This window comes from Mustela nivalis, assembly GCF_964662115.1.
Source record: "Mustela nivalis genome assembly, chromosome: 3".
In the NCBI taxonomy this organism is placed as follows: domain Eukaryota; kingdom Metazoa; phylum Chordata; class Mammalia; order Carnivora; family Mustelidae; genus Mustela; species Mustela nivalis.
The window spans coordinates 102,534,394-102,549,734 of record NC_139022.1 but is presented as its reverse complement, the minus strand read 5'-3'; the positions used below and the strand labels follow the sequence as shown (position 1 = coordinate 102,549,734).

The window sequence follows — 15,341 nt, the reverse complement described above, 5'->3', positions numbered from 1 at the left end:
ATGGCTTCCCAGCAGCTGTCTCAAAGAGCTCTTAGCTTTGGGGATTAAAAGCCAGGTTTGGCTTCTTTAAAGGGACCCAAAAGACAGCCAACAGAGACTCAAAAACTCCAGAAGATGACCATTCAGACTAACAAAGTTGTATCTAAAAAGAAAACATTCTTCAGGCTGTTTTGAGAGCTGTGCGTCATCAGGGAATCCTTCTCCTTTGTTCTTCTGGCCCATTTGTTGGCCTGGACAGGATACGGAAGTTGAGGCCTTCCTTCCGCAGCGGGAGAGAGAAAACAGAGGAGACTACTCTGAAGGGAGGGTTTCTTCCCATGTTCCTGTGAGGTAGGGCTGGAGGGGCTAAGGAGGGCCCTCTGCTTAGAGGGGGACAGACCAGAGGCACAACTCTGGACTGAGGCCCCCCCTTTTCTTCGCCCTCACAGAAGTGCTGGGAGATGCAGACACCCCTATTTGGACCCTAGTGCTATCCTCTGTTGCTATGGCAACTCAGTGGGCTCTCTGGTGGGTGGAAGAAGGGCAGCAGCAGCCTGGAAATCAGCATCGGAGGCAGCAGCTTTGTCCTTGTGCTGTGGCAGTCAAGGCATTGCTGAGACTTTCGCTCTCCCATCTCAGGTGGCCCTGGGAGGCCCTGGGACTCTGGGACCTCCCTCCTGGCTTCAGCGGGTCTCAGTGAGGAACCAGGCTCCTGTATGCAGAGAGAGCTCCCTTGGGACCCTCACTTGGAGTGTGTCTTCTGATCTTACATTCCTCTGGAGGTTTCCTCCTTTTTTTTTTTTTTGGTAGATGTGGTCTGTTCATTTGTTCAGCCTTTGGGTTCTGTGCATCTCCTGTGCAAGGGGCCAGGAACGAGACAACTTTGTTGTCTGCCCATGTGGAGCTTACAGTTTTGTGGGGCGCAGACAGTAAACATAACCAGGGTGTGGTATGCGCCAGAGAAATTGGAGGGGTGGGGTCATCAGAAAGGCCTTTCTGCACAGCAAGGGGAAAGCCAAGAAGGAGCCCCTGTAGCTGCTGTAGGTGTGAGGAGTGCCCCAGGGAAGAGCCAGAGCAGAGGCCCAGGGCAGGTGGCCCGGTGGTTCAAGGAGGAGAAGGAGGGGAGGGGAGTTGTGAGGACACAGAAGATGGAGCTGGAGAAGCGGCAGGAGGGGATTGGACAGAGTCTTGTCAGCTTTGCCATGGAGCCTGGGTTTCACTCTGAAGAAGGCAACAGGAAGCACTGATGGGTTTTAAGCAGGAGAGGGAAGTGATCTGGTTTGTTTTCCAAGGCCTCTGCTGGCATGCTGGATGATGGGCTGTAGGAAGGCACGGGTGGAAGCAGGGGCCCAACCAGGAGACTGCCATAGGGGCCCAGGTGGGAGCTCCTGGTGGCCTGGCCCGGATACTGATGAAGTTTTAGAATATAAGTGAGGTTCAGTGGGGTGAAGTCCAAAGCCCATGACCAAGAAAGAATTCTTGAGACATCTTTGGTGCAAAATGGTGGTTTATTAAAGCATAGGGGCAGGACCCGTGGGCAGAAAGAGCTGCTGCCCTGAGGTTGTGAGGGGTGGCTGATTATACACTATGGTGTTGGGGGAGGTAAGGAAAAGGGAGGGTTTGAAAGAAGAAGACACACAGGATACCGGAGGCTTTGCTATTTGTCTAGTTAAGGTTGTTTTTTCTTTCAGTAAGGTATAAACAGTAAGATAGTTGAGCGCTTCCTGGAGGAATGTCGTACTCCTACTATCACATGTCCTTATCAATGAGCTTTAGGTTTAGAAGAAATTTAACTTTATTTACATTTTCCTGTGCCTCAGCCTCCCTCAGTTTTATGGAGGGGAGGATGATATTAGGGCTTCAGGAACTGAGTTATGGGTCTTTGGAAGTTAGGCTATAGATAAGAAAGCCTCTTCCTTGTAAATCACTAGGACATTTGTAAATTGAGGGAGACTCAGGTCTTGCCGGATTGTGATCTCTACAACTTAACTATTTCTTTTTCCTTTAGGGCAGCCAGGAATGCCTGAGGAATGTCATATATATCCCATGGAGGGTGGGAGGAGGGGGTTGCGGGCTGTCAGCTTCTGCTTTGTCCTCAGCTTGCCTTCTGTTCCTCATCAGTACTGGGATGGTAGGTCATCCCAAATGGACTTGCTGGGCACCTAAGTGTGGGGGAGGGGGAGAGTGCTATAACCCCTTTTCTTCACCCAGTGAAACCATTGGTTTTGAAAGAATATAGAAGGAAGAGTTGCAATGATGAGCATGGGGAGAGAGGTGAGAATAGAGAAGCCCCTAATGGATTCAAGAACAGGACAGGGACAGGATGTGACCAGGAAAATGTAAGCAACCTTGGAATCTACAGAAATCCTGGGAAGGGAGCTGCCTTGCCATCTACTGTGACAAGGGAAAAGAAGCCAGTTTATTTGGCTGTTGAAAGATTAGGAACAGCCTAAGTGCTCATCAAGAAGAAGATCCTTGCATGAACTATGGTACATCCATACAACAGAATCATAATGGGATGGATACAAAGGACAAAGTACTCACTCTGTACCCTGAAGTGGAAACAGAGCCAAGACAAAATGTTAAATGAGAAAAGCAAGTTGTACAGTTGTACGAAGTTGTATGAAGAATATGATCCCAGGTAGGAAAACACAACAATCTTCCCCACAAAACAAAAGGCTTAAAAATACCCAAGCTACAGTAGACACTTCTGATTAGAGAGTTGACATGGGTTAGGTTTGGGGAATTGAAGGGGATTTTTACTTCAACTGAATTAGTTAACCTTGTTTTTTTTTTTTTTTTCCTGCAGAGATATATTCATGTATTTCCTGTGTAATTAAAAATGACTTAAAAGCTCTAAGAAGAAACAAGGATCCCTGAGTGATGTGCAAAGGATTGCTGGTTTGTCTGACCGCAGGTACTGCCCAGTTGGTCCTGAGCACCAGCTGCCCTTCTCCAGGTGATGAGCTCCGGGGTCAGTAAATATGAGTAAATATGGGCCCAACTTCCCAGCCCCAAGTCAGACAGTTTGGTTTTAGCGGGGACAAAAACCTCCCAGCCCGCGAAGAATCTCAAGGACACAGCCCAGCCACAGTTCATGGCAGTCACGTGCAATGAAACTGGACCTCAGGATAAATTATTGAGTGAAACAGTAAGGTGGGGGGGGGGGGGGAAGGCAAGGCAAAGGACACTGGGAATATAATTGCACTATTTGAATGAAAATAAAACTATGAATATGCAGGCTTATGCATGCATAGATTACTTTTAGAAATTAGTAACAGTGATGGCTTCTCAACAGTGATGGGTAGGATGGCTGAAAGACCGGGTGGGAAGGAGCCTTTATTACAGGTTTTTCTGTACCTTTGGAATTTTGAAATGTTGTGTGTTGCCTAATTTAAAGTTAAGTGCTCCCCCCCCCAGAAGTTTACACCTCTTGACCCCTTCACCCTTTTTGCCACCTCCCACCTCCCACCTCCGGCAATGATTATTCTTTTTCATCTGTGAACTTGGGTTTTTTTTTTGTTCTGTTTCGTTTAGATTCCATATATAAATGAGAGCATATACAAATGGTATTTGTCTGGGGCACCTGGGTGGCTCAGTGGGTTGGGCCGCTGCCTTCGGCTCGGGTCATGATCTCAGGGTCCTGGGATCGAGTTCCGCGTTGGGCTCTCTGCTCAGCGGGGAGCCTGCTTCCTCCTCTCTCTCTGCCTGCCTCTCCGACTACTTGTGATTTCTCTCTGTCAAATAAATAAATAAAATCTTTTAAAAACAAACAAACAAAAAAATGGTATTTGTCTTTCCCTGACTGGCTTGTTTCATTTAGCATAATGCCCTCAAGGTCCATTCATGTTGTGGCAAATGGCAAGATTTCATACTTTCTTATGGTTGAATCATATTCCACACAAAAGCATTCTTTTTCTCTATCCATTCATCCATCCACAGACACTGGGCTGTTTCCATTTCTTGGTTATTGCAGATAATACCGCAATGGACACGAGTTAGTGTTTTCATTTTCTTCTGATAAATACCCAGAAGTGGAATTGCTGGATACTATGGTGATTCTATTTTTAATTTTTTTGAGGAACTCCCACACTGTTTTCTTTAGTGGCTGTACCAGTTTTCATTTCTAGCAATATTGCACAAGGGTTCCCTTTTTCCCACATCCTTGTCAACACTTACTATTTCTTATCTTTTTGATAATAGCCCTTCTAACACATATGAAAAGATATCCCATTGTGGCTTTTCCCTGATAATGCGTGATGTTGAACACCTTTTCATGGACCTGTTGGCCATCTGTATGTCTTCTATGGAAAATGTCTATTCAGATCCTTTCCCTATTTCTTTTTTCTTCTCTTTTCTTTTTTTTCTGCTCTTGAGTTGCATGTATTCCTTATATGTTTTGGATATCAGTCCTTTGTCATATATATGATTTGCAAATATTTTCTCCCATTCAGTGAGTTGCCTTTCCATTTCCTTGATGATTTCTTTTGCTGTACAGAAGCTTTTCAGTTTGATATTGTCCCACTTGTTAATTTTTGTCTTTGTTGACTTTGCTTTTGGTGTCAGATCCAAAATACTGCTAACACTAATGTCAAGGCACTTACGGATTGTGTTTTCTTTCTTTCTCTCTTTCTTTCTTTCTTTCTTTCTTTCTTTTTTTTCCAGACTGTGTTTTCTTGTAAGAATTTTACGGTTTCAGGTCTTATATTTAACTCTTTAATTCATTTTGACTTAGTTTTTGAATATGGCATAAGATAGCCACCCAGTTTCATTCTTTTGCATGTGACTGTCCAGTTTTCCCAACATGATTTATTGAAGAGATTGTCTTTTCCTCTGTGTATAGTCTTGGCTCTTTTGTTGTAAATCAATTGACTGTATACATTGGGTTTATTTCTGGGCTCTCTATTCTGTTTGATTAATCTAGATGCCTTTTTTCCTCCCTGTATGTCTGTTTTAATGCCAATACCATACTACTTTGATTATTATAGCTTTATAATATTGTTTACAATCAGGGAGGGGCATCTGGGTGGCTCAGTTGGTTAAGCATCTGCCTTTGGCTCAGGTCATTGTAAGGACCTATTTAGAAACTGTCCCTGCTCTCTTCCCCCGGGGGATTTACTTGGAGACAGGTCCTGGAAACCAGCTTCAGGTAACAAAGCCCAGATACAAAGGTGGGTCAGGCCAGGTGGAGACATCCGATCATTGGGGGGGGATGCATACTGTCTCCCCAGTTACCAAGGAGTATGGGCCCCGCCCTTTGGGCGCCTATCCCCATCAAGGTGTAATAGGCTGGTTCATATGTCTACTAGGGTAAATTGTAACTCAGTTGGTCACCTAGTATCACTGTGGAGTTTCCTGTGTGTTACAATCTCATTGGCCACCTGTGCATGGCCAGGCCTCACCGCATGGCCTTTGCCCTTAAAAGCTAGTCTGTGAAACAAAGAAGGGTCGCCCTCTCTTGTAAGAGGTGCGTCCCCAAAGGTTAGGTTAGATTCTTGATGCTTGGCGTGAAATAAAGCTTTGCTTGACTTTCGCTTTGTATCAGTCTCGCTCCTTTAATCACGGACCCATTATTGGGGCCTAACAGTCATGACCCTAGGACCCTGGGATGGAGTCCCACATCAGGCTATCTTCTCAGTGGGGATTCTGCTTCTGCCCCTCTCTCTCTGCCCCTCCCCCATACTTGTGAGCTCTCTCTCTCTCTCAAAATAAGCAAATAAAATCTTTAAATAAGTAAATACAAATACATAAATAAATCAGGGACTATTATGTTTCTGGCTTTGTTCTTCTTTCTCAAAAAATAATTATTTAAAATACATATTTTTTAAGTTTTTTATTTGTTTTAATTTTTTAAAAAGTAATCTGTGCCCCCAGCATGGGGCTGGAACTCATGAGTGTGAGATCAAGTGTCACATGCTCTACCAACTGAGCTAGCCAGGTACCCCAAAATACATTTAAAAAAGAAAGAAAGAAAGAAAGAAATATATTGAGCCACAAAGGAAAAGCTATCGGAAGGGGCCTTCTTTCTAAATTATGAGGACGTGATTGGGGGAAGCCCCCTTGACTTTGGACCTAGGCGTGCTGGGTTAATACTGACACACAGGCTACTGTGTGATGTAATAATTCAGTTTCTCCTAATACACCTCGGAATGCCCTTTCAGTGATCCAGAAATCACCTCGATGTTGGGGTGGAGCGCCTCTGCCACCACCTGTCCCTTAGTTCCTTTTCAGAGTTTTCAGGATAATAAAATACAAATTTATTTTTATTTTACACTATGGCTGGTTCATACCACAGGACTGATGCTTCTTCCGAAGCATAGCTGAGAAAGCATCCTGTTGTTGCTTGCCCAGGAGATAGATCATCTCCTCAAAGTGCTCCAGCTCCTTTGGGGAATGAGGCAGGACCTAAATAAATACTTTGCGGTGAACCCCAGGGAGCCTATAGTACTGTCGTAGTCCAGTTTAAGTATCACAAACCACCTCCTTTGTGAGAGTGTCCGTGCACACAGGACACATGTTTTTTCACCATGAAATGCTATTTTCTGGGAACTAAGGGCAATGGGAAGCTGTTGAAGGGCTTTAAGCAGAGGAGTTACCAGATCAGATCTGCATGATGCAAAGATGGCTTCCTGCAGTGCAAAATGTTGAAAGGTCAGAAGTAACCAGGTGAGGCCAGACCTGAAGAGGGGGGACGAGGTGGGAGGGGAGGCTGCCGCAGTGTTCCAGGCTGCAAGGAGGGTGGTGATGAGGGGCGGAGCGCTGTGGGTTTGGTGACAGGATAAAAGCACTGTAGACTTTGTAAAAGGCCTTGTGGAGACTCACTGTGGCTGCTGGACCTCAGCCCCTGGCCACTCAGTCCAGGCCAGGATGCCGGCTCCCCTTAGAAAGAGCTGAGGAGAGAGGAGGAGGGGTCGTGTTCAGGTTGCCATCTCTCCTGCACAAGGAGGAAACCTGAGCCTCTGAGTCCCCGGGACCTCTAAGGTGTCGGGGACTACTGGGCTTGTGGAAAAGGTATGTAGGGGAGGGCAGAGCAGGGCATAATTTCAGATAGAGAGTGTTTCCTTGTGTTTATTCGAACCCCACCCAGCTTGCTTCTGGAGAGGTCCCCGGTGTTCGGCTCCTGGCTGGGTCTGGTGGAGATGCAGCCTAGAGGCCCTAGAGGCATGTGACACCCTGCCCTGTGGAAAGGGGAGGCCCTGCTTCTAGTCTTGACTTCCTCACCAGCCTTCTGTTGTCAGGCTTGGGCTTATCATTGGACCTCTTGGGACCTCAGACTTTGCATCTGTAAAAGAGTGATTATCATCCTTCTTGTGGAACTGAACAGGAATCAAACAAATTATTAAATGCTGTTCTTCTTGCAACACGGAAAGCAACAGTCTCTTAAAGTGGTGATCTTCAGGCCGTGCTCCCCGTGCCATGGTAAAAGGGTGGGTGATGGGGGGCACCTCAGGCATCCCATTCCCCTGTTCAACAGGACAGCTCTGCTTTTCAAAGTATTGGAATTTGAATAAGAGTTCATCTAAACAAAGGGTCTTGCTACTAAAACAGTTTAAAAACCAGCATGGTGGGGAGCCTGGGTGGCTCAATCAGTTAGGCATCTTACTTTGGTTCAGGTCATGATCTCAGTCCTGGGATCAAGCTTCCCCCCATGGAGACCTCCTCCAGCTGGGGCTCAGTAAAGAGGCTGCTAGCCCCTTTCCCTTTCGCTCTGACCCTCCCTCTTCCCTTGCTCATGCTGGCACCCATGAGCGCTCTGAAAGAAAGAAAGAAAAATAAAACCTTAACACACACACACACACACACACACACACACACACACACACACCACACACACAATGGTACAGCCTCCTTCCCTGGGCAATTCAGAGGTCTGACCTTAACACAGGGATTGCAAATGATCATCCACTACATATGAAGCCTGTGCCTGTGGCAGACATAACTAATCGATCCCGGGCCTTTTCCTGCTGAACCTTAATGATGCCTCAGAATTATCTGCAACACAACACTTCAAGCTGCCATTTCCATCATGGGCATGTGAAATGAAACTGATTTTCCACTCTTTTGACTTTTCATTGTAGGTTGACCTTGAGGAACCAGTTGAATTGAGGGTAATAGCTGCTCTAAACTTCATTAAGATAAAAAAAAAAAAGTTTGAAAGCAAAGTTTGCCAGGATATCACAGAGGAGGTGGCTTAAGCATCAGCCGTTTATTTCTTAGAGTTCTGGAAGCTTCAGGTTCAGGACCAGGGTACAGGCATGGTAAGTAGGGTTCTGGTACAAGCCCTCTTTCTGGTTTACAGATGACACCTGCTTGCTCTATCCTCCCGTGGCTGAGAGAGAGAGAGAGGGAGAGAGAGAGAGATTGTCTTTCCTGATTCTGCTTGTAAAGGCACGAATCCCATCATGAGGGTTCTACTTTCATGACCTAATTACCTCCCAAAGGCCTCCAGTGGTACCTCCAGTACCACTGGGGATTAGAGCTTCAACAAAGAAATTCTGCAGAAACACAAACACTCAGCCCATAGTAGCTTTCAGAGATTTGTTTTACCAACGTGTATTTAAGAAACTAAGATGCTACTTTTGATCATTTACAGAGGGTCCTTCATCCTTGTAATGCCCCACCTTCCTCTCATTTTACATGTGCAAATCATACTCATCCTTTAAATTCTTTCCTTTCATCCTTCCTCCCCTCCCCACCCTTTTTTTTTTTTTTTAAAGAGGGAGGTGGGGAGGGACAGAGGGAGAGGGAATCTTAAGCAGGCTCCACATCCAGGGCAGAGCTTAACTCAGGCTAATTCTCGCAACCCTGAGATCATGATCTGAACTGAAATGGAAGTCAGACACTTAACCAACTGAGCCACACACGTATCGCTCATCTTTTAAATCCTGAATCAGGTGCCTCCTAGTTACCTTCTCCTTAAAGATGAATTTTCTTCTCTGAATTTTCACAACATTCTATCTGCTTTGGTCATGGCATTTAACACCTTCTAGTGTTGGGATCTTGTTGTTGTTGTTATTGTTATTGTTATAGTTGTTGTTGTTGTTGTAAATGCCTTGTGTTTCCATTTGGACACTGAACTCTGCTGAAAACATGGCTACCATCTGGATAGATACTTGTATTGTTTCAGAGTAGCCCAGGAGTTAGTATTTGTTGAAAGAATGAATCGACATCAGGAAGTCTAAGGACTAGCCCAAAAGGCTATTTCGTTTTGTTAAACTATAAATTCAAGCATACATGGGTTCTATTGGGAATTGAAAGCAGTTGCTAAAATGTAGATTCTAGGGTCCCTGGGTAGCTCAGTTGGTTAAGTGGCTACCTTTGGCTCAGGTCATGATCCCAGGATCCTGGGATTGAGTCCTGCATGGTGGGGCTATCCTTGCTCAGCAGGGAGCCTGTTTCTCCCTTTGCCTGCTGATCCCCCTGCTTTGTGCTCTCTCTCTCTCTCTCTCTGACAAATAAATAAAATCTTAAAAAATAAGTAAATAAAAAAAAAAAAACTTAGATTCTAGGAGGACAGGTAATCTTGGTTTGTTCATGGCAGCTTGCTTCACTCATGGCTGGAGCAATACCTGCCATAGAGTAGACCCTCAGTTCATTTTAGTAGAGTGAATAAAAGAATGTATGAACAAATGAGGATTTGAGAAAAGACTGTAGCCTGGCAGTGATTTATCTTGTGTTTATCTCACATAACGTAAGGTATTAAATGATTAACAGGGTTTAGCCACTTTGAAACCAGCTGGACAATTGCCTGGTTATTTCTTTGGAAACTTGCACATTTCACATTTTTCCAAATAGGTAGGAATTGACAGGAGGATGTTATGTAATTGAGATTGACTTGTACCTCTAACTGGGAACTTACATACTCTTGCTTGTGGAAATCTGAGTTGATGTGGTCCTTTAAAGGATGAAAATATTCTGCATATTTTAAAATTTATAGTTGTTATCAGGATAGCTCTTGCAGATTCTCTTGTTTTTCTTGGCTTTGGCAAATGAAGATTTCTGTCTCCCAGGGCCATTCTGCCAAGAGAGCTACTATTGAATTTTCAATTTCTCTTTGCTATGAGAAATTTTTTGGTAATTTGCTGTCAAGTAGGATTGTTGAGTGCTTTGATAGTTTGCTCTACTGCTGATTGGGCAGAAACTTACTGGTGGAAGAATCCACATTCGGTGTGATAGGTGTGATATAGTAACATTCCCAATCTCCAGGCAAAATATTTTCATTAGAAAGGTGGCTTTATAAAGCCTGATATTTGGGGTGTCTGGGTGGCTCCATGGGTTAAGCCTCTGGTTTCGGCTCAGGTCATGGTCTCAGGGTCCTGGGATCGAGCCCTGCATCAGGCTGTCTGCTCAGCAGTGAGCCTGCTTCCCCCTCTCTCTCTGCCTGCCTCTCTGCCTACTTATCTCTCCCTCTTTAAGATAAATAAATAAAATCTTTAAAAAAAAAAAGCCTGATATTTGCAGTCCACTGTTGGGCACATAGTAGGTGCTTGAGTAAACTTCAAATTTGTGCTGTTAGTAATTCAACAAACATTTATCCAATGTCAGCCCTCCACTTGAGCTTACCAACATTAAATTCAGGTCCTAGCTAAGAACATTACCAGTGTCATCTCTCAGAGTCAAGTAGGCTCATTAATGTGGGCATGCTATTATTTTTTTGACTGTCCTCGTACTGCCAAATGGCTCAATTAAAGCAATAAAACTGAAGAGGGCTTGATCTTCCTTTAACATTTATCATCAACAGGGGCTCAGTTCTGTGCTAAAAAGGCTTGAGTAAAGATTTTATTGGGCCCTTTGCCTTCTCAAACTAGTATATAACCATTAACTAGTTAATCCAAATAGGCCCCCAAGGAGTACTGGAAGAGCCATTATCTTTACATTACTGAAATCCAGGTGGCTGGTTCAAGATTGCTGAATAAGGTCAGAGCTGGTTTACACTGGGGGCAGAGGAGAATCCAGCCTTTCTTTGTCAGGGTTGGTCAACTGTTTCCTCCCCAGACATTCGCATATATGTCTTTATTTTTCTCATTTATTTTTTAAAATATTTTTTTTATTTTTTTTGACACAGAGAGAGAGAGAGCGAGAGAGCGAGAGAGAGCGCACAAGTAGGCAGAGAGGCAGGCAGGGCCAGGGTAGACAGGCTCCCTGCTGAGCACAGAGCCCGATGCGGGGCTCAATGCCAGGATCCTGGGATCATGACCTGAGCCGAAGACAGAGGTTTTAACCCACTGAGCCATCCAGGTACCCTATTTTTCCCATTTAAAAGGAGCTCCATTTTGCCACCTTGCAGCCTTGCCCGCTGATGAGCTCATTCCACTAGCCTCTCTTCTCAGATACCTTGCCGCAAGAAGCTTTCAGGCCAAAGTTCTGGTCCCTAGAGACTTGGATGGCCTTCTGTTTCAGAAATTACCCCAAACCGATATGCAGACCTTAGCAGCTAAAGATTTGGTGTCAGGAAACCTGGGTTCAAACCTTGGATTTATTACTAATTAACCATGTGACTTCAGGCAAGTCACTTAACATTTGTCAAACCTCAGTTTCCTCCTCTACAAGAAGGGGGTGTTAATAATAGTGCTAACCCATGGCTTTGTTGCCACAGTTGAATAACGTAATGTCTGTTAGCATTTAGCACATTGCCTGGCAGATAAGAAATGCCCGATCTATAGTAGCTATCCATATACGAGGCAGCCATCACAAATTGCCTCCCGACAAAAAAATAAGAGACTTCTAAACCAGTCACATCTTGTCTTTTCAACCGAAGTCATCTGAAAAATCAATAGCCAAGAGAGAAACCAGCCTCTCCAAGAGAGATGGAGCAGATCTAACCCGTATACATCTGTGTTGGCTAGAACCTGAAGGGAAAAAAATACATGTAATGAAAAAGAAATATGCCTTGAATTGCTTATTTACCTGGATGCAGCGAACTGAAGAGAAAGCAGATATTCTTTGGAGAGATGCATTTATTACTTTGGGAGACTGAGCTGAAGGGCAGCTGAGCAACCAGGAGTTTGACATTTATCTGTTTTCCCGATGCTTTATGGACTCTCCATAAAACCATTCTAATGACCTTCCTACCAAGGCTGAACAATTTGCTGATGGAGCTGTAGATTTCTGTGGGCCGTGTGTGTGTGTGTGTGTGTGTGTGGCTTTAATCTCATTTCTGGAATAAGGGAAGTGCAAAGACATTAAACTCTAGATCCATCAAAGAAAGAACTCTAATTGCAATTCACCAGCAAATGTGTTTGTGCTCTGTTGCTCTGAAAGCCAGTGATGAGTAATCCTGCACATTTATCAGAGCCCGAGAGCCGAAGCACAGTAATGACAACTGCGTCAGGCAAGAGAATGTCGTTTGATCATTACGGACTTGGGCCTGCTGGGATGTACACAGGTAGCAGCCTCAACCAGGTCTCAGCCAAGAAATCTTGGCCTGCCTGCCCAGCATGGAAGCCGCTAGCTGCCTGTGTCTCTGGAGCGCTTGAAATGTGGCTGGCCCACACTGAGATGTGCTGTAAATATAGATCTTCAAAGTTGGATTTCCAAGACATCGCATGTAGAAAAGAATGCAAGATATTTGTATATCGCATATGTTAAAGTAATGCTTTTTTGGCTATTTTGAGTTCAAGAAAATAGATTACTGAAATTAATTTAATCTGTTTCTTTGTATTCCTGTAATGCACCTGCTGGAAAATGTTAAATGACATATGTGTCTCACATGGGCGTGTATTGTTGTGTTTCCGTTGGACGGTGCCACTGTATAGTCAGAGGCTCACAAGTGAGGCAGACACCATCTCCGAATTGCTCCACCGCTCACGACAATTCCTCTTTTCAGGCGACTGCCTTTGTCCCTGTCTTCATGGTTGAGTGGTCTCCTCATTGACATCATGCTGGGGTTTTTTGACACAAAGATGGACGCCCAATTCAAATCTGTGGGTCACACCACTTCCCTGGGAAGCTGGCCTGGGAGCCGGAGCTGGGAGCTGCAGTGTGTAACTGGGCAGCCACAGTTTCCTGTTCCATGTGTCAGAAAAGCACATGGAGCTGATCTTCAAAGAGAAAGATAAGAATGAAGCACATGTGTAGATTAGAGAGAGATAAAACATGGGGAGTCCTGCTTGTGTTTGAGACTCTGGTTGCAATATGTATTTGGCCCAGCTAGGTTCTCATCCCCGGGTCCTGTGATGTATTCCGGATCCTTCTCATAAATGCCAGCTTTTTCATTCCATCTACCTCAGATGGGTCTATGACTACCAAAAGAGTCTGAGGAATTTATATGTTAAATCTACTTTTCTCTATCAGCCCAGGTCCAACCTGAAATAGATTTCTTTTGAAGTTTGTGAAGCTTAAGCCTTAGAACCAATTCACTCACTTGCAAACCTCCCTTCCAAAACCCCACATTATAGTTGTACTTAAATTAATATTCTTTTCCTTGAAGAGGATCCCCCAAACTGTATACGTTTCAGGCAGTATAAAATGTGGATTTACCCTCTGTATGCATTCTTCTCTGTGCTTGCAAATGCAACCCTTTGGTGATTTTAGGAACGCTATTCCTTCATAACAACAAACTCATACCTACCTTCTTAGGACCTTTGGCAAGCCTCGCTTTGCCTTTGCTTGCAGTGTTCTTCCTTAACAGAGCTGGCTGCTTCTTATGGATCAGGTCTTACCTTCGGTGTCCCCACCTCCAAGATGCCTTCCCTGGAGAGCCCACCCAGGGAGTTCTGTGTCTCTATCACATTTTCCTCTTTTATTTTCATGAAATTCCCTGTGTATTCATTTATTTGCTTATTATTCCTTTCCTCCTGCTCTTTCTCAAATGCAAGTGCTTGAAGGGCAGGAATCCTGTCTTGCTTGCTGCTGTAATCCCAGCATCTAGAACAGTGCCTGACACATTGTGTGCATTTAGTAAACATTTGTTAGGATTTTATTTATTTATCAAATATTTATAAAGTGCTTCTTGTCTGCTGGGCATGAGTCTAAGAACGTTACAAATGATGAATAAATAACATTCCCAACTCTGTTACAGTCCATGCCATAGACTCTATTTTCAACTCCTGATTCCCTCTTACTAGGAAGAAAATTAGAACTCATCAACAAATAATTCGTTAAGTTATTCCTATGTTCCAGGCACTAGGCTAAGTTCTTAACAATCATCTTATTTGAATCCTCACAGCAACCATATAAAGTAGTGTATTCACTTGGGACTGCCTTTGGTTGCATATGACAGAATCTAGACAACAGTTGATTAACCTGGTAAAGATGGGTATGTGTCCCAGGATCTGTTTATTATCTCTGTGAAGTCATCAAAGACCTGACTTCTGCTTGCTTGCTCTGTCACTCTTGGTGGGTGGTTCTTATAATTGTAAAAATGACTACTGACTCTCTAAGTGTCATTGTCTTGCTTTAAACAGGAACAGGGGAAAGAGGTAAAGGCAAAGAATATATGAAAGCTGAACGTATCCATTGTGATCAGGGATACAATTTTCTTGGAAGGCTCTGCTTATATTTCACTGGTCACACTGGACTACATGACCACCCCTAACTGCAATGAAGTCTGGGAGGTGAGTATTTTTAATTGGGCACATTGCTGCCTTGCATAAAATTTAAGTTCTGTTGGTAAAGAGAGAGGAAAGAATAGATATTGTGTAAGGAATTAGCTATGTTGGCTGTGACCAGGTTCCATGATTAAATCCAGGACCCCCCCCCCCCAAAATGACCAAGTCTTCAAGTATTCCAGAAATTCCATGTGTTCAGGACAGCCAGAAACACTGAAGGCTCTGAACGTTGTGTAGGATTTGGGTGATTGGATGAGGGAAAAAGCATTTCATTTTACAGATGGGGAATCAAAGCAGTAAGTAATAAAGTGTTTTGCTAAAAATGTGGCATCTAAAAAAGATTGACAAGGGGAAAAAGATACAGAACTGGAATTTAAGCCCAGAACTGTCTAATACAAAGATCATATTCTTTCTTTTTTTTTTTTTGATCATATCTTTAAAAAAAATTTTTATTAACATATAATGTATTGTTTCAGGGATACAAGTCTGTGATTCATAAGTCTTACACAATTCATGGCACTCACCATAGCACATACCCTCCCCAGTGTCCATCACCCAGCTACTTCATCCCTCTCACCCCCCTCCCCTCCAGCAACCCTCAGTTTTTTTCCTGAGATTTAGAATCTCTTACGGTTTGTCCACCTCTCTGGTTTTCTCCTGTTTCATTTTTCCCTCCCTTCCCTTATGACCCTCTGTCTTGTTTCTCAAATTCCTCATACCAGTGAGATCATATGATAATTGTCTTTCTCTTATTGACTTATTTCGCTTAGCATAATACCCTCTAGTTCCATCCACATTGTTGCAAATGGCAAG

General features: G+C 44.0%; 1 long non-coding RNA gene across 1 annotated transcript; it reads left to right on the top strand.

The window, feature by feature from the left end:
* Window positions 1–254: 254 nt before the first annotated feature.
* LOC309862018 lies at window positions 255–14,465 on the top strand. The gene is made up of 3 exons (XR_014310286.1): window positions 255–330; window positions 2,834–2,953; window positions 14,385–14,465. It is a non-coding gene; the product is annotated as an uncharacterized lncRNA (long non-coding RNA).
* Window positions 14,466–15,341: the final 876 nt, after the last annotated feature.